Raw genomic sequence first — 19581 nt, 5'->3', positions numbered from 1 at the left:
CATAAGAACACGGACCACAAGAGTGAGAGACAGCTTTTTCCCCACAGCTGTGAAATCCATTTCCCCCAGTGCACAGTCAAACACACTTCCACAGATCATTCTCCTGCAGTCACTTAAGCACTTACTTGGCTTATTTTTCATCTCAATTGTCAACTCTTATGATCTAAAATGATGTGGAAAAAACAAATTTGATTTGAAAATGTCACATGTTTAACTGCTAAATCAGCCAAATTGTGTTTTATATGTCCTTGGGGGTTATCCCGACTGTGCATGTCAAAACAGAGGTCAAATTTGGAATTCTTGATGTCACAAACCTGTAAAAAGTGCCTTCATTCATGATCCCACGGCGTTCAGTTATGAAGTTACGATATTATCAAATGTCGGCAGTGGCCATCTTAGATTTGGCCAATATGGCAGCCCCCAGTGAGCGCATGGCTTGACGCCCTCCAAAAATGAAGAAGGTACAGTAGTGTTCAGAATAATAGTAGTGCTATGTGACTACAAAGATGAATCCTGGTTTTGAGTATATTTCTTATTGTTACATGGGAAACAAGGTACCAGTAGATTCAGTAGATTCTCACAAATCCAACAAGACCAAGCATTTATGATATACACACTCTTAAGGCTATGAAATTGGGCTATTAGTAAAAAAAAACAGTAGAAAAGGGGGTGTTCACAATAATAGTAGCATCTGCTGTTGACGCTACAATCTCAAAACTATTATGTTCAAACTGCTTTTTTAGCAATCCTGTGAATCACTAAACTAGTATTTAGTTGCATAACCACAGTTTTTCATGATTTCTTCACATCTGCGAGGCATTAATTTAGTTGGTTTGGAACCAAGATTTTGCACATTTACTAGTGTGCTTGGGGTCACTGTCTTGTTGAAACACCCATTTCAAGGACATGTCCTCTTCAGCATAAGGCAACATGACCTCTTCAAGTATTTTGACATATCCAAACTGATCCATGATACCTGGTATGCGATATATAGGCCCAACACCATAGTAGGAGAAACATGCCCATATCATGATGCTTGCACCACCATGCTTCACTGTCTTCACTGTGAACTGTGGCTTGATTTCAGAGTTTGGGGGTCGTCTCACAAACTGCCTGCGGCCCTTGGACCCAAAAAGAACAATTATTCCTCCATTTCTCTTTAGGCCAGTTGATGTGTTCTTTGGCAAATTGTAACCTCTTCTGCACATGTCTTTTATTTAACAGAGGGACTTTGCGGGGGATTCTTGCAGATAAATTAGCTACACACATGCGTCTTCTGTCACAGCACTTACAGGTAACTCCAGACTGTCTTTGATCATCCTGGAGCTGATCAATGGGTGAGCTTTTGCCATTCTGGTTATTCTTCTATCCATTTTGATGGTTGGTTTCCATTTTCTTCTATGCATCTCTGGTTTTTTTGTCCAATTTAAAGCATTGGAGATAATTGTAGATGAACAGCCTATAATTTTTTGCACCTGCGTATAAGTTTTCCTCTCTCCAATCAACTTTTTAATCAAACTACGCTGTTCTTCTGAACAATGTCTTGAACGTCCCATTTTCCTCAGGCTTTCAAAGAGAAAAGCATGTTCAACACGTGCTGGCTTCATCCTTAAATAGGGGACACCTGATTCACACCTGTTTGTTCCACAAAATTGACGAACTCACTGACTGAATGCCACACTACTATTATTGTGAACACCCCCTTTTCTACTTTTTTTGCTAATAGCCCAATTTCATAACCTTAAGAGTGTGCATATCATGGATGGTTGGTCTTGTTGGATTTGTGAGAATCTACTGAATCTACTGGTACCTTGTTTCCCATGTAACAATAAGAAATATACTCAAAACCTGGATTAATCTTTTTAGTCACATAGCACTACTGTTATTCTGAACACTACTGTACATTTGAGTTGAATTTGTTACTTGTAGACAAATCTGCACAATACCCCCCTCATGACTCCCTAAAGGCCTGGACTAAGGGTGCCTCCTAGCAAGGTGCACAGGAGTAACTTGAAAATTGAGTATCTTGCTCAAGGGTGCCATTGTGAGTTGCCTGTCTAACACTTCCTTTCTGTGATATCCCTTCAGTTGGATGTTTTTTTGCAATTTCTTTCCTCGTGGTGCGTTTTTGACTCACTACATGTGACACTGGGTCATTGGATTTGACAGCATACCTTCATAATTTAATATAGACAACATTTCAGTTCTATGAGCAGCTGACTGATGGGCATTTCCATACATAAACAAAGGTCAACTCTCATGTGACTCATTGTCCACTAATATGAAAACACAACATAAAAATCTTGTGACTTTGAGTTACTTTTCAATCATTTTTACTGCCAACAGGAAAACAAGAAGTTGCTAAAGGTTGCAGTCTTTCTCCTGTCTGTCCTCATATTAGTTTATTTGTAAGACATCTTGCAAACCTTTTTTGGGTTCTCCCATTTTGCTCAGGGACATGACAGCAGATCTGGTATGGATCTGCATGTTGTTTTGGCACAATTTTATGCTGGATGCCTCCAGATGTACAAGGTTAATGGAGCACAGGTGGTCTCCACCATCAATGTGCTTTGTTTTCTTGTCGCCAGCATTGCTCAGAAATTACGAATATAAATTTATGGTACTTGATGAAGAGGTGAAGCATAGGGCCAACAAGGAGTATGTTACGTTTTAGTTTGGATCCAGGTTAGAATAAAGAAATCTCACTTGAAGTCATTACATGGATGGAAAAATGACTTTCATCCATTTTGGAATAAGGCTAAAGTATGGCAAAAGGTAAGTGCTGTAAATATGAGGTCTATTAGAAAAGTATCGGACCTTTTTATTTTTTTCAAAAACCATATGGATTTGAATCACGTGTAATTGCATCAGACAAGCTTGAACCTTCGTGCGCATGCGTAAGTTTTTTCACGGCTGTCGGTTGCGTCATTCACCTGTGAGCAGGCGTTGTGTGAGCACTGGTCCACCCCTCTCGTCGGATTTTTATTGAGAATAAATGTCTGAACGATTTGGAGCTTTGCTGCATCAATTTTTTTCCAGAAACTGTGAGAGACCTCCAGGTGGACACCGTTCGGAAAATTAATATGGCTTTCAGGGACGATTTTATGGGGATTATACAGATTAAGGAGTGTTACTGCCACTTTAAGGACGGCCCACAACTGCTGAGAGCACGGCACGCTCTCAGCGCCGATCGAAATGCTCAGACCCCGCTGAAACAACCAGATCATTTCCAACGTGAAGGCTTTGTTGATCCGGGACCTCGTCTGACTTTCACAAAAAGGCAGAAGGAGTGGACATCAGCACTTTTTCGGCACATTCCACTTTTACAGGAGTGTTTTTTTCATGGAAAGAAAAGCGGAGGGATGCGCCACGGAGCCGTTCATTACGTGGGACAAAACCACCTCGGTGGTGGTCTCACAGGATGGCTTTCAGGTGGCTTTCAGATGGATTCCGGTTGCTTTTCAGTCGTGTGATTATCCGATTGTGATTGTGCATGAGCTGGACATGCCCCAACATGTCCTGGAAGGCTTCATCACGGCGTTGCTTTGCGCCATGCCGCTCCTCTTTCCATGACAAAAACTCCTGTAACAGTGGAATGTGCCTTTCATTTCTAAACTGGACGCTGTCTTGATCCGGTATGTCGTCTGACTAGCACAGGAATTGTGAAAAGACGTGGACATCAGCACTTTTTCAGCACATTAAGACAGACGTGCGGAGGAGTTCCGCGCATCGCTGTGGAGCCGCTCTCTCAGCAGTTGTGGCCGTCCTTAAAGCGGCAGTGACTTTTTTCAGACTTATGAAAAGTTTAAAGTAACTAGATGTGTACTTGGAGAGCACATAGTTCCACTGGGAGAAGAAGGTCAAATAGTGTCTGGGACCATGTACTGGCATCATGTTTCCCCACATCCAGCACACTAATAAACCCACTTGCATCATCAATGGAAACCACCAAGGCACGCATCCGGTCTATCCCCACCTCTAAGTGATATGTGGGTGTCCCCTTGGCCTTTGCCATTGACTGAAGAAAGCCTGCATGCTGGACCATGCCCAGAACCACCACATGGCCAAGATGTTGCAGCTGATGTTAATGCAAGTGGTAAGCCCCATCTGAAGCTCCCCAAGTAACTGCTTTTTTAACACAACATCATTCAAATGGAACCCAAGGAGCCTTTGAAAAGATATAGTCCCACAGACAAACAGTCATTGCCTTTGCTCCAAGTCAACCATACAGTAAGACAGGAAGCACCAGGAGCCTAAAGACTGTCAAACTCTTAGACTAGCTGCAGCAGGTAGATGGATGCTTTTGAGAGGTGGGGATGAACCGGTTGTCTGCCAGGGTGGCTGCCATCCAAGACCCAAGGACGTTCCATTTTGTCATGGATGCGACAAAGCACAGCACCAGTTCATACTCTTAGACTTGCCTGGACTACGAGGGGGGATTAAAAAGTTTTGAGCCTTACCCAGAAAAAGTAGGGGGTGGTTCTCCGTTTGTGCATTCTGAGAAACCAACATTTCTCTTGAGAATGTGTGAAATTTTGACTCACTGGGTACAATGTTGCAGACACAATATGTCAGTAAAGTGAGTAGGGGTGTGTCAGATTGGCAAAATGAACAAAGCTGGTGGGCGTGCTGTGATTCGGTATCTCAGGAAACAGGGAATGTCTCCAAAGGACATGGGAATGACATTAGGGGTGGATTCCCCAGTTTATGCTACAATTAAACACTGGTCAGCCAAATTCAAGAGGGGCAGAACAAGCATCAAAGATGGAGCAAGATCAGAAATACCCAGAACTGCCACCTCCAACGATATGATCCATAAGATCCATGATATGGCCCTCACTGACAGAAGAGTAAGTGATCCTCACATAGCCAGTATTGTAGGCATTTCCCAGGAGACAGTTCATTCAGTTCTGACGGAAGAACTGGGAATGATGAAACCTTCAGCGGGATGGGCCCCAAAGCTTCTCACGGCTGATCAGAAACACCCCACTAAACATTAGACGTCCTACTGACATGTAGATCATGTCTATATTGCATTTGTAGGTTCCATAGAACATCCATAGGATGTTTAAGGTTTAGTGGGGCACGAGGTTCCAGATTTCAAGCACAGAATCTTCTGATTTTTGAGGCAGATCCAGGTGAATTCATGCAACGATTTGTGACCATGGATGAGCCCTGAGTCCATCATGTCGAACTGGAATCCAAACAACAGTTCAAGCAATGGAAATGTGGGTTCTGCCCTGCCAAAGAAAGGCACAGCTGTCTCATCTACTGGAAAGCTCATGGCATCTGTCTTCTGGGGGCGCTGAGGGCATCATAATGGTGGACTATCTCCAGAAGGGACAGACCATCTACGGGGCCTGTTGTGTTTCCCTTTTGCGACAACTGTGGGAGAAAATAAACCAGAAGTGCTGTGGAATGCTCCTTCAAGGTGTTCTGCTGTTCACCAGGACAGTGCTCTGGTCCACACATCAATCATCGTAGTGGCTTTCTTTTATGAATGTGTTTTCAAACCTCTTTCTCACCCACCTTATTCCCCTGATTTGACTCCTTCGAACTTCTGTCTGTTTCCAAACATGAAAAGGCATCTTGCTGGAACTCATTATAATACTGAAATTATGTCATATCTGCAGTGGATGACTTCCTAGAGCTCCAGGATAAGACCTTCTATGAGAATGGTATTAAGGCACTGCAGCATTGCTGGAAAAAGTGCATGGATGTACATGAGGATTGTGTTGAAAAAATAAAACATTACATTAATTCAGTTGTAGTTTCTTAATGGTCAGGCTCAAAACTTTTCAATCATCCCACGTACTTTGGGATGTTGAAGGCATTTTTTTCTGATAAAAGATATAAATTTGAGGCAGACTGCCATAAAAAGGTGTAAGCAATGTTTGCCCGAACACAAGAATCATCCCATGGAAAAACTATTGAAATCCATTTTCCACTTCTAGAAATCTTAGCAGTTTAATTGCATGAGTGACATCTGCTGTTTTTTAATGCACTGCGTTCTTTTTCAGCATTTTATCACCCATTTCAGAATACAAAGATGTGCATTTATTCAAATTTAGACCATTCCAAATTTAAGGACGTTTAAATGTGATTTTGAACCTAAAGTATTGTGGGGTTTTTTTGCTGAAGCTTGGGGCTTGTCTGAGCCTCCTCTTGATCTTATTGAAGCCTTCAGTGGATTTTGCTGCTTCATCACTGTGCTGAAGTCAGTAGATGTGCTCATGGGAGCTGCTGACCAAGCCAATGTTTGACTAATCACATTTCTACAAGACCAAGAACTGCTTGTAAAAACACCACACAGGAACATAAATAACATTCAGAGGGAAGAAAAAAGTGTTATCCCTTTCCGAGCGCAAGATTATTAGTGGTGGTTATAGATGTACAGAAACATTTCATTTACTGTGGGGGGGAGAAGAAGAAGAAGAAGAACATAAAGCAAGAAACTCAAGACGCTGGTTATCCGACACAGAGCAAACTATTATTTTTAGCAACATTCCAGTTACAGACTTTATGTGAAAGAAGGAAACTGAAAAGAAAGAAAGAAGCTGGTTTTGTCCACGCCAGCACAATGTAAATCAATGTGGATTACTTTTAATTAGATAGGCAATTACCTGAAAATAACTATAAAGTGAATGTAATTAGGGAAATAAAATCTGCCCACAGACAGATTTAAGTGAGCTTTCATGTTTAAACTCCAGTCAAAATATTCCACATATATTAATCATGGCAGAAGGCTTTTTTTAAATCATGAACCAAACAAACATGTTTTACGTCACAATCCTACTCACTGTTTCAGATGGATTGAAATAGTAAAGAGGTAAAATGTTTTTTTTGACACTGATCTCTTTCACAATGTTCAAAGTGTAAATACAAGGGCTACTTAAAAAGTAATTCAATAAATAAAAACCCTACTGTTAGTGAAAATGATTAGTTTCAAAACAGTCTAAATTTGGAACATTAGTTTCAGAATGGTAAGAGAACCCATCAAATCCTAAAATGAGTCGCATTTTCAAAAGACTGAAAAACCCCCCCACAAAATAAAACTGCTTCAGAAAATAATCATCTGCGCATCTAAACTGAGTGATTGAGGGAGACGGGCCTTCGTCAGGAAGGTGACCAAAAACCTGATGGTCACTCTGTCAGAGTTCCAGTATTCCTCTGTGGAGTGAGGAGAACCTTCCAGAAAGACAACCATCTCTGCAGCAATACACCAATCAGGCCTGTAAAAGGCACAAGGCAGCTCGCCTGGAGTTTGCCAAAAGGCACCTTAACTGGATCCAGAGTGAAAATCTGACAGATGCAAAAGTGTACGTGTCTTGTTATTCAGTAATCTTCATTCTTTTATTTGGCTTTATCTTATCGTCCATCTGCACTGTGGAACGGTCTTCCTGCGACCGTGAGACAGTTGGAGTCCATGGACATTTTTAAGTCAAGACTTAAAGCCTATTTTTATTCTCTTTCTTATGAATAGTTTTTATTTCTTTATCTGTTTTATTCTTTTACTTCTGTTTTTAATTATGTATTTGAATTTTTTAAATTTTATTTATTTATTTAAATTTTTTATGTTGAACTGTTCTATGTGAGGCACCTTAAGATGGATTTTGTTGTGATTTGGTGCTTTATGAGCCAATTAAATTGAAATTGAACAACATTTTATTGAGTCTTATGTTGTGTGAGCCGCTGAAGAGGAGGTACTGCTGGCCCATCACCAGAGGGACCCGACTCTTCTCTGGACAGACATCTTCTATCCTCGAGCCTGCCCACACATCACCTTTGTATATTGACTGGATTCTAAATATGTGATTGTCTGTATTCCGTTGTGCACATTCACAACAGTAAATTATCTTTTGGTTCAGCCATTGTCCGTTCATTTAGGCCCCCTGTTGTGGGTCCGTGTCACTACACTTTCCCAACAGGATATCTCGGCCAACGTCATGGATCCCGAGGGGCGTCAACCATCGAGTGAACCGTCAATGGAAACGCAGGGTGCACAGGCACCGGCAGGAGGCGTATTAGGTGAGCTGCAGCAAATCTTAACCGCCTTCACTGCTCGGTTGGACTTGGTAACCGAGCAGAATGTTATACTCAATCGGAGGATGGAGGCTCTCACCGCCCAGGTGGAAGCGCACACACTGGGCGCTGCTGCAGCACCTCCTCCTGCTGACCGAGCACTGAATACAGATATTCCAATGGTGGTTCAGCGAACCCCCCCCCACAACCCCTGAAGCTTACATAAGCCCTCCGGAGCCGTACGGAGGTTGTGTTGAGACATGCGCAGACTTCCTGATGCAGTGTTCGCTCGTCTTTTCACAACACCCGTTATGTACGCGTCAGATGCCAGCCGGGTGGCTTATGTTATAAACTTGCTTCAGGGAGAGGCACGCGCCTGGGCTACGGCGCTCTGGGAGCAGAATTCCCGGCTCCTAACAACATATACTGGGTTCGTGCGGGAGTTTAAACAAGTGTTTGATCACCCCAATAGAGGCGAGACCGCTTCGACTGTGCTGCTGTCAATGAGACAGGGGAGTCCGAGCGCAGCCGAGTATGCAGTTGACTTCCGCATCGCAGCTGCGAGGTCCGGCTGGAATACTGTTGCGCTCCGCGCCGCCTTCATAAACGGACTGTCTCCGGTCCTGAAGGAGCATCTGTTGGCTAAGGATGAGCCGCAGGATTTTGACAGGCTTGTCGACCTGGTCATACGGTTAGAAAACCGATTAGAGGAACATTGTCAGGAGCGGGGCAAAGGGCGTGGCTGTGTGCGAGCCGTCCCTCTTCCTTCCGGGTCCGAAAGGGTGCCGCCGTCCCCACGCTCCACAGTCGGAGAGCTCCGTGTGGCAACAGCTCCCCCTGCTGACGAAGCTATGGACACGAGCAGGGCCAAAGTAAAATCCAATGACAGACAACGGAGACTGGCCCGCGGAGAATTTTTTTCTGTGGCTCGAGTGAGCACATCCAGAAGAACTGCCCCAAGCGGTTAAACTACAACGCCTGCCCCTAGAGACTGGGCTAAGGGTGGGCTATAACATTCACGCGGGGAAATCCCGTAGATCCGCACGCATCCCAGTTATGATCCTGAATGGGGATCTAACCCTTCACGCCCCAGCACTGGTGGACACGGGGTCGGAACGGAATCCGCTGGATAGCAGATGGGCAAGGGAGGTCGGGCTCCCCCTAGGGGCTCTACGTTCTCCATTGAAGGTACGGGCGCTAGATGCCACCCTTCTCTCTTTAATCACACACAAGACACAGCCAGTAACTCTGGTTGTGTCTGGGAATCATCGGGAGGAGATTGAGTTTTATGTAACTCCTTCTACCTCCCGCGTTATTTTGGGCTTCCCATGGATGGTAAAACACAATCCCCGGATTGATTGGCCGTCTGGGGTTGTGGCTCAGTGGAGCGAAACCTGCCACCGGGAGTGTTTAGGATCCTCGGTTCCTCCCGGTTTGACCGCTAAAGAGGATGTTGAAGTCCCCCCCAATCTGACGGCGGTGCCGGTGGAGTACCACGATCTTGCTGATGTCTTCAGCAAAGATCTGGCACTCACTCTTCCCCCGCACCATCCGTACGATTGTGCCATTGATTTGATTCCGGGCATTGAGTACCCGTCCAGCAGGCTGTACAATCTCTCACGTCCTGAGCACGAATCAATGGAGACCTACATCCGGGACTCTTTAGCTGCTGGGCTGATCCGGAACTCCAGCTCCCCGATGGGTGCTGGTTTCTTTTTTGTGGGCAAGAAAGACGACGGACTCCGTCCATGCATTGATTACAGAGGGCTGAACGAGATTACGGTTTGTAACCGATACCCGTTGCCCCTGTTGGATTCAGTGTTCACGCCCCTGCATGGAGCCAAAATCTTCACAAAGCTGGATCTTAGAAATGCGTACCACCTGGTTCGGATCCGGAAGGGAGACGAATGGAAGACGGCATTTAACACCCCAACCAACAAGCCGTAGGAAGCTGCAACAGTTCCTCAGCTTTGCAAATTTCTACACGAGGTTCATTAAGGGCTACAGTCAGGTTGTTAGCCTCCTGACAGCCCTGACCTCCCCAAAAGTCCCCTTCACCTGGTTGGATTGGTGCAAGGCCGCGTTTAGGGAGTTGAAACGCCGGTTTCCGATCCTAGCTGCCAGTTTATCGTTGAAGTGGATGCCTCTGACTCAGGGATAGGAGCCGTGCTGTCCCAGAGCAGGGAGTCCGATACGGTTCTCCACCCTTGTGCCTATTTTTCCCGCAGGTTGACCCCGGCAGAACGGAACTATGACGTCGGCAATCGGGAACTCCTAGCGGTGAAAGAGGCTCTTGAGTAGTGGAGACACCTGCTGGAGGGAGCTGCGGTACCGTTCACGGTTTTCACGGACCATCGGAACCTGGAGTACATCCGGGCCACCAAGCGTCTGAACCCCAGGCAAGCCCGCTGGTCACTGTTCTTCAGGCGTTTTGACTTCCAGATCACCTACCGCCCCGGGACCAAGAACCAATGATCTGACGCCCTGTCCCGGGTCCACGAAGAGGAAGTCAAAACCGAGCTGTCAGATCCACCGGATCCTATCATCCCCGAGTCCACTATCGTGGCCACCCTCACCTGGGACGTGGAGAAGACCGTCCGGGAGGCCCGGGCACGGAACCCTGGACCCGGGGACCGGCCCGAAGAACCGACTTTACGTCCCACCAGAGGCCAGAGCTGCAGTCCTGGACTTCTGTCATGGTTCCAAGCTCTCCTGTCACCCAGGGGTGCGAAGAACCGTGGCAGTGGTCCGGCAGCGCTTCTGGTGGGCATCCATGGAGGCCGACGTCCGGGAGTACGTCCAGGCCTGTACCACCTGTGCCAGGGGCAAGGCTGACCACAAAAAGACCCAGGGACTCCTCCAGCCGCTTCCGGTGCCTCATCGCCCCTGGTCGCACATTGGCGTGGACTTTGTCACGGGTCTCCCGCCGTCCCAGGGCATGACGACCATCCTCACAATAGTGGACTGATTCTCCAAGGTGGCCCACTTCGTGGCCCTCCCGAAGCTCCCAACAGCCCAGGAGACCGCAGACCTCCTGGTCCACCACGCTGTACATCTGCATGGGATACCAACTGACATTGTCTCAGATCGTGGTCCTCAGTTCTCCTCTCAAGTCTGGAGGAGTTTCTGCAGAGAACTGGGGGCCACCGTGAGCCTCTCGTCTGGGTATCACCCACAGACGAACGGACAGGCAGAGCGGGCGAACCAGGAGCTAGAACAGGCCCTCCGCTGCATGACCTCCGCGCACCCTGTGGCCTGGAGTAACCATCTGGCCTGGATCGAGTATGCTCATAACAGCCAAGTGTCCTCTGCTACCGGCCTCTCCCCCTTTGAGGTGTGTTTGGGGTACCAGCCCCCATTGTTTCCAATGGTGGAGGGAGATGCCATCGGGTGTGGCGCGCCGCCCGCTCTGCCCTGCTGAAGGCCCGGACGAGGGCCAAGGCCCATGCAGACCGCCGGCGTTCCCTGGCCCCTGCATATCAGCCCGGGCAGGAGGTGTGGCTTTCAACAAACGGGGAGCCTTCTTGGACGGTTCGCAGGCTCCTGGACGTCCATCGAAAGGGCCGGGGGTTCCAGTATTTGGTGGACTGGGAGGGGTATGGACCCGAAGAACGCTCCTGGGTGAAGAGGAGCTTCATCCTGGATCCGGCCCTCCTAGCCGACTTCTACACCCGTCATTCCGACAAGTCTGGTCTTGGGGGGGGGGGGGGTCCTGTTGTGTGGGCCGCTGAAGAGGAGGTACTGCTGGCCCATCACCAGAGGGCCTCCCTGAAGTGCGGGCTTCAGGCACGAGAGGGTGCAGCCGCCTCGCAGGAGCAGCCGGGAGTGACAGCTGTCACTCATCACCGCCTCATCACCAGCTGTCACTCATCACCACCACTTACACATCCACAATAAAAGCCAGGCAGCAACTCCACCTCCCTGCTGAGATATCGTTCTACCCGTCAGGTAAAACTCTCAGCTGTTTTTCTGTGCCGAACGCACGTGTTTTTTCTCTGAGTTTTGCAGGAGTACCTGTTACCTACTTTCAGCTGGGAGCTGGGTTTGTGGTTTGTAGAGGAGCGACGTTCTTCACCCCTCACTCCAAACCAGATAAGTAGCACTTTCAGGCTCTGCACGAACTGTGTTCCTGTGTAGGAGGTGGAGATTTTCCCACAAGAAGGAACTGACTGTTTGCTGACTGTTTTGCTGGGTGCGCACTCACGCACCATAAACTGTTTCTGCTTTCTGCCAGCAGTACCAGGTCTGACAGCTGGAGACGGTGGCCACCTGGGGATTCAGGACTTGGCGGCTCCGGTGTGCTCCAGATCCGTTGGCAGTGGAAATCGTGTGGGACCCGGCTCTTCTCTGGACAGACGTCTTCTATCCTCGAGCCTGCCCACACGTCACCTTTGTATATTGACTGGATTCTAAATCTGTGATTGTCTGTATTCCGTTGTGCACATTCACAACAGTAAATTGTTATCTTTTGGTTCATCCATTGTCTGTTCATTTACGCCCCCTGTTGTGGGTCCGTGTCACTACACTTTCCCAACATCTTAAAGTAAATAAATATGAAATTGGTCACTGGATCCTTAAACTTTGGACATAATAAACTCTACATGGTGGATGCTTGATCTCTGGACATAAATAACAGTGGCGGTGCTAAGGGGGGGGGCTTAAGCCCACCCAATAATGAGCCAAACCCCCCTCAGCTCCCCCAATAAATCTGCCAATAATGTGAATAGTGACTGACATATTTGTGGATCTCAACTGCAGTTTTGCGCTGAGAATGTCTCAATATTGCATAACTGAGCAAAGTGATGAATGTGTGTGTTCGGTGATCCACCAATGCTGAATCACCCTTCACAAACAGAATTTTCAGTTTTGCAAATAAACATTTATTTGTAAAAACCAACACACAAGTTCCAGATCAGAAATTTGTGTTTGTGGATCACAAAGCATGTGTACAAATAAAAGGATATTTGTAAATCACCCTCTGTGCATTTGCAAGTATTAATGAGATACATTTAACTCCATAGTCCAAAAATGTAGGTTTCCTGAATATTTATTACAGCCACTCTTAAAACTTCACTTATCTTTATTTATACCTATGTGCAAGTTTACTGAACTTGCAATCATTCTAAGTGATGTGTGTGCATTGATGCCATATTTTACAGGAGCACGGGTGACTAAAACATATACCTTGGTATTTATAAAGCAATTTAGTATGTTCATTTCGATGACATTTTGTGGAGCCCCTCCAACTTTTACCCGAGCCCCCCCCAACAAAAATTTCCTGGTGCCGCCACTGATAAATAGGAGTAAACAAAATCTGTAGTTTTTGTCAAAAGCATTTCCTTCCAGATATTATTGGCATTTATGTCTTTCCATACATCTGAGCTGACTTCTTGCAGCTGGCTGTGCCGCACATCAGGATGTAATTTGTAAAGAAATGCAGCATGTCTCATTTTGGGAGGAAAAAATGTTTTAGTCGATTGTAGTTTCTTGTCTGTATTACAATGTTTGTAAGAGGTGTCATTTTATTTAAAGCGGCAATTCATTTTGAAGTTATTAATACACTCTGTCTCAGCAGAGAGCCACGCAGTGTTTGGAGCTCTGCAAACAGAACAGAGGACGATTCTCGTTTGTTGACTGCAACAAGACAAGAGTCCCAGTTAGTGACTTTAATCCACACAAAAGTGACTCACGGTATTTTAATGGCTTTGAAAGGGGTTAAGAAGCAGACTTGCCATTTCTGAAGAGCAGTGAATCAAAGAACCAACGAGCTAGTGGATCGAAGCATTGCTTCATGGCTCACGCTTCAAAGTGGAGTCGCGCTGTAGAAACGGTTGATTACAGAGCCACTGCAGACCAAATCCTGAATATCCGACTTTATTTGTATGTCTGTATGACTCTGAAACTCGGAAAAATCCGTATAATTTACGGACAATCCGTATAGGTTGACATGTACGAGGTCTGTCCAAAAAGTATCGGACCTTTTTATTTTTTGCAAAAACCATATGGATTTGAATCACGTGTGATTGCATCAGCCAAGCTTGAACCTTCGTGCTCATGTGTGACTTTTTTCACACCTGTCGGTTGCGTCGTTCACCTGTGAGCAGGCTTTGTGTGAGCAGTGGTCCACCCCTCTCGTCGTTTTTTATTGCAAATAAATGTCTGAACGATTTGGAGCTTTGCTGCATCAATTTTTTTACAGAAACTGTGAGAGACCTCCAGGTGGACACCGTTCGGAAAATTAATATGGCTTTCAGGGACGATTTTATGGGGATTACACAGATTAAGGAGTGATCCAGCCGGTTTAAAGACTGCCCACAACTGCTGAGAGCGCTCCGAGCGCCGATCGACAGGCTCCAACCCCGCTGGAACAACCAGATCATTTCCAACATGAAGGCTTTGTTGATCCAGGATGTCGTCTGACTTTCACAAAAAGGCAGAAGGCGTGGACAGCACTTTTTCGGCACATTCCACTGTTACAGGAGTTTTTTTTCATGGAAAGAAAAGCGGAGGGACGCGCCACGGAGCCGTTCATTACGCGACACAAAACCACCCCCGTGTTGGTCTCACAGGACAGCTTTCAGGTGGATTTCAGACAGCTGTCGGTTGCTTTTCAGTCATGTGATTATCCGAGAAATTGAGCATGAGCTGGACATGCCCCGACATGTCCTGTGAGGCTTCATCACGGCGTTGCTTTGCGCCATGTGGCTCCACTGCAACGCGCGGAACTCCAATCCTATTTCCATGACAAAAACTCCTGTAACAGTGGAATGTGCTGTTCATTTCTAAACTGGACGCTGTCTTGATCCGGTATGTCGTCTGACTAGCACAGGAATTGTGAAAAGACGTGGACATCAGCACTATTTCGGCACATTGAGACAGACGTGCGGAGGAGTTCCACGCGTCGCAGTGGAGCCGCATGGCGCAAAGCAACGCCGTGATGAAGCCTCACAGGACATGTTCTGGCATGTCCAGGCTCATCCACAATTTCTTGGTTAGTCACACAACTCAAAACCCACTGACAGCCGTCTGAAAGCCATCTCAAAGCCGTCCTGTGAGACCAACACGGAGGTGGTTTTGTGCCGCGTAATGAACGGCTCCGTGGCGCATCCCTTCCCTTTTCTTTCCATGGAAAAAACTCATGTAACAGTGGAATGTGCCAAAAAAGTGCTGATGTCCACGCCTTCTGCCTTTTTGTGAAAGTCAGACGACGTCCCGGATCAACAAAGCCTTCACGTTGGAAATGATCTGGTTGTTCCAGCGGGGTTGGAGCCTGTCGATCGGCGCTCGGAGCGCGGCACACTCTCAGCAGTTGTGGGCGGTCTTTAAACCGTCTGGATCACTCCTTAATCTGTGCAATCCCCATAAAATCATCCCTGAAAGCCATATTAATTTTCCGAACAGTGTCCACCTGGAGGTCTCTCACAGTTTCTGTAAAAAAATTGATGCAGCAAAGCTCAAAATCGTTCAGACATTTATTCGCAATAAAAAACGACGAGAGGGGTGGACCAGTGCTCACACAAAGCCTGCTCACAGGCAAATGATGCAACTGACAGGCATGAAAAAACTCACGCATGTGCACGAAGGTTCAAGCTTGGCTGATGCAATCACGCGTGATTCAAATCCATATGGTTTTTGCAAAAAATAAAAAGGTCCGATAATTTTTGGACAGACCTTGTATGGTTGGAAAACCACCGAAAATGTAATTTCAGTCATCACAGAATGCCTTTCAAACACACTGTCTGAAAACTATTTATAAACCACTCAGCATTTCTTGCCGAAATAAGCACCCAATTTTCCTTGCACAACTTTTTTCCTGAATGTTATGATCATCAACTCGACTGGACTGAGGCTATGTTTGTTTGATCCGGTTTGAATTTTCCTGTGTACACCTGCGTGGTGCATTGTGCGATCAAATCAAAAGCTGTGTTAACTGCTGGGACACGTTCGGCACTATTCGGGATTGAGATTTTTTTTTTTTTTTTTACAGATGACGAACGATGCGTAAAAAAAATCTGACTGATGCAACTTCATCAGTCCAAACCAGTCTGGATCCGGGCCTGCCTGAAGGACTCTCAGACCGTGAGTAACAAAATTCTCTGGTCTGATGAGACAAAGATTGAACTCTTGGATGTGAATGCCAGGCGTCATGTTTGGTGGAAACCAGGCACAGTGAAGCATGGTGGTGGCAGCATCATGCAGTGGGCAGTGGTGGGCACAGTTCCGCTAGGCTGCTAATTAGCGAAGCTACTTTTTTGTTAGCAGATTAGCTTTGCAGCTAGCATTGAAATTTAGTTCTGCTAACTTTCAGTCCGTAAACATTTTTTGCTGGCATAGTGAGTAAAGCATAATGGTGAAAAACATTTGTAAACGGGGTAAACCCTAAGATTATACATGTTAGTTCCTGTCTGTTGCGTCTTTTGCAACAGTCAGACCGTTGTGGGGAGCTCAGCCCTCCCCCAGCAGAAGAGAGTGGGCTGGCGGCGGCGGTGGCTGCGGCAAAAAAGTGTCATTCACTTTCAACATACAACAACACAGACAGTGAGCAGGAGACATCAAACGCAAAGCACTTTTCACTCATGGTTTCATTTATAAACAAAACCAATCTCGGACAGTTATCAACATTAAGGACAACTCTGTCATTTTTACAAAGTAAAAATATTGCACATATCTTTTAAAGTAATGTGCTAATTCTGAAGGTTTGAGCATTAACCGACACACACGCCAAAAGGCATTATGGGAAATGAGTCTCTTCTCAATCATCCCCCCCCCCGGTCAAAATGCATAGAACACTGCCATCTACTGGTTTGTGAATAGCGAACTACATGCCATCATTGATCGCTATTCACTTCACAAACAGAATTTTCAGTTTTGCAAATGCCTTTTGTTTTTACACATGGAAAAATGACATATTTACAAATACACATTTATTTGTAAAAACCAACACATAAGTCACAAAGTTGTGTTGGTTTGTGTGATGGCAGAGTTCTATGTTGGGGGGGGGGGGGGGGGTTGATTGAGACTCATTTCCCATAATGCTTTTTGGCTTGTGTGTCAGTTAACACTCAAACTTTCACAATTATAGCATTACTTTAAAAGATATGTGTGATCTTTTCACTTTGTAAAAATGACAGAGCTGCAGATAATGTTGATAAACTGTCCAGAATTATTTTTGTTTATAAATGAAACAATGAGTGAAAAGTGCTTTGCATTTGATCTCTTGTGCCACTGTCTGTGTTGTATGTTAAAAGTAAATGAAGCTTTTTGGCAGCAGTGAGCACGGTGCATAAAGAGAAAACCTCTGGCTTGTTTGTTTTGGGTTTGTGATTCTTTGATTTTGATTTTACACGCCCCTGTGGTGCTTAAACTCAAAATTCACTTATCAGTAGCTGACTGTCTACTGAGTCAATACTAAAAGTTAGCAGTTAGCTGTAACTTCTGCTAATGTTTTTATCGGTTTAGCGTTGTAAAAGTTATCTTTTAAGTTAGTGGATTAGCAGTTATCGAAGCTGACTTTTGGTTAGCTGTGCCCGCCACTGGCTGTGGGGATATTTTTCAGTGGCAGTAACTGGGAGACTAGTCAGCACTGAGGGAAAGATGAATGCAGCAATGTACAGCAACATCCTGGATGAAAACCTGCTCTAGAGTGCTGTTGACCTCAGACTGGGGTCACTGTTCATCATTCAACAGGACGGTGACTCTAAGCCCACAGCCAAGTTATCAAAGCAGTGGCTTCAGGACAACTCTGTGAATGTCCTTGAGTGTCCCAGCCAGAGCCCAGAGCCAAATCCTTTTGCACGTCTCTGGAGAGATCTGAAAATGACTGTGCACTGGCGCTCCCCTTCCAATCTGATGGGGATTGAGAGGTGCAGCAAAGAGGAATGGGTAAAACAGCCCAAACATAGATGTGTCAAGCTTGTGGCATCATATTCAGGAAGACTTGAGGCTGTAATTGCTGCCAAAGGTGCATCAACAAAGTATTCAGCAATGGGTGTGAATACTTATTTAAATAAATTTACAAAAATTAAAAATTAAAAAAAACTTTATGGGGTTTTTGTGGGTAGAATGTTGAGGGGAAATGAATTACCTTTTGGAATCTGCATTTGTAAATGAGTCACCTTGATTTTGGCACATAATCCCTGTGTTCCCGCTGCCTGCATCTTGGGGTTCCATTTTGACTATCAGTGATCCAAGCATAACATCATGATATTTTGGTGTTTGCTAAAATGCACATCACTGGCCGAGAAACGGCTAGTAAGACATTTTCCAGAAATGCAGCTGCTGACTCGCTGAGTGACAGGAATAATAAAATACATCAGTGACCACTACTTATTACAACATGCATGGATAGACTTACAGTGTGTGTGTGTGTGTGTGTGTGTGTGCCTGCGTGCGTGCGTGCGTATGGCTTCGATCATGCAGAAACCGGGGAGAGCTGACATATGCTGTTTGGTATGCTTATGTATTTTGGGTCAAGGATGAACGCCGTGAAAACGAAAAATTGATAGCACTAATATTTTTGGAGAAATTAGCAATTTTAGCTAACCAGTAAGCAATTGACATTGTGCTGCAATGCATAGTTTGGGTTTTTAAATGTTGTTATTGTGGTTCATGTTAGTTTATCAGTGTTGTTAGTGTTACTGATTTATTGTGTTTTTGGACATCAATTGGTTTAGTCAGTTTAGTTAAGTGTCATGTTGTTGTTACCATGAGTGAAAAGCGTATTGCTTTTGATGTCTGTTTTTGCGTATGTAAAAATTAAAAGCACCTGTTTGCAGCAGAATGCAGAAACACTTGCATCCTGCAACACTTGCATCTGAGAAATGGTGGAGTTCATATTTCTGAACTGCTTGAAAACCCTTGGGAAGGTAGCAACGGTCAATCTTGATATCTGCAAGGTTCTTGAGATCCAACAGCCAGGACTCCCACCGTGGCTTGAGTTCACTTGAGAGTGGCTCGTCCCAGTCTGCTTTGTCACGACACATTTGCTGTAGTATTTGCTTTGCTTTGAATGGCAAGGATAGCTCACAATGTCCATCTTCTTGCATTCTCAATTCTTCATCCATTATTGAAATGAAGCGCAAATCTTCTTGCGAAAAATGAGTTGTGAAATCAGACTCAAGCACTTTAATCACATTTAATTGTGTGACTACTTCCTTGACTTGTGTACGACAGATGTAATGTACTTCCTTTGCCAACTGATCGGATGGTGGACTGGGTATCACTTCCTTGACAATGATCTTGTGGCTGCATCCAATAGCATCTCCATAGTCGATACAAGGATCAGCACCTCCTACTATTGTCCAACCAAGATCTGTTCTTTGGGCAAAGGGCTCATTGTCTTTTCCTGCCACTACTTCTCTGGGTACCAGTGCTTGTGAACAGTTATAAGCTATGAGCAGACCAACATCGCATTCAATCAGAGGGGCGATCTCTTCTGCAAGATGTTCTAAGTGAGGCCATGCTCTTGCTATCTTGGGTGTGGGAATATGACTTAGATTGGCAGGGATGTACTCTCTTGTATATGTCGAGGGAAGATTAATTCTCTTTGATGAGTAGAAG

Source organism: Thalassophryne amazonica, chromosome 5, assembly GCF_902500255.1.
Source record: "Thalassophryne amazonica chromosome 5, fThaAma1.1, whole genome shotgun sequence".
NCBI lineage: Eukaryota > Metazoa > Chordata > Actinopteri > Batrachoidiformes > Batrachoididae > Thalassophryne > Thalassophryne amazonica.
This window is presented reverse-complemented; position numbering follows the sequence as displayed.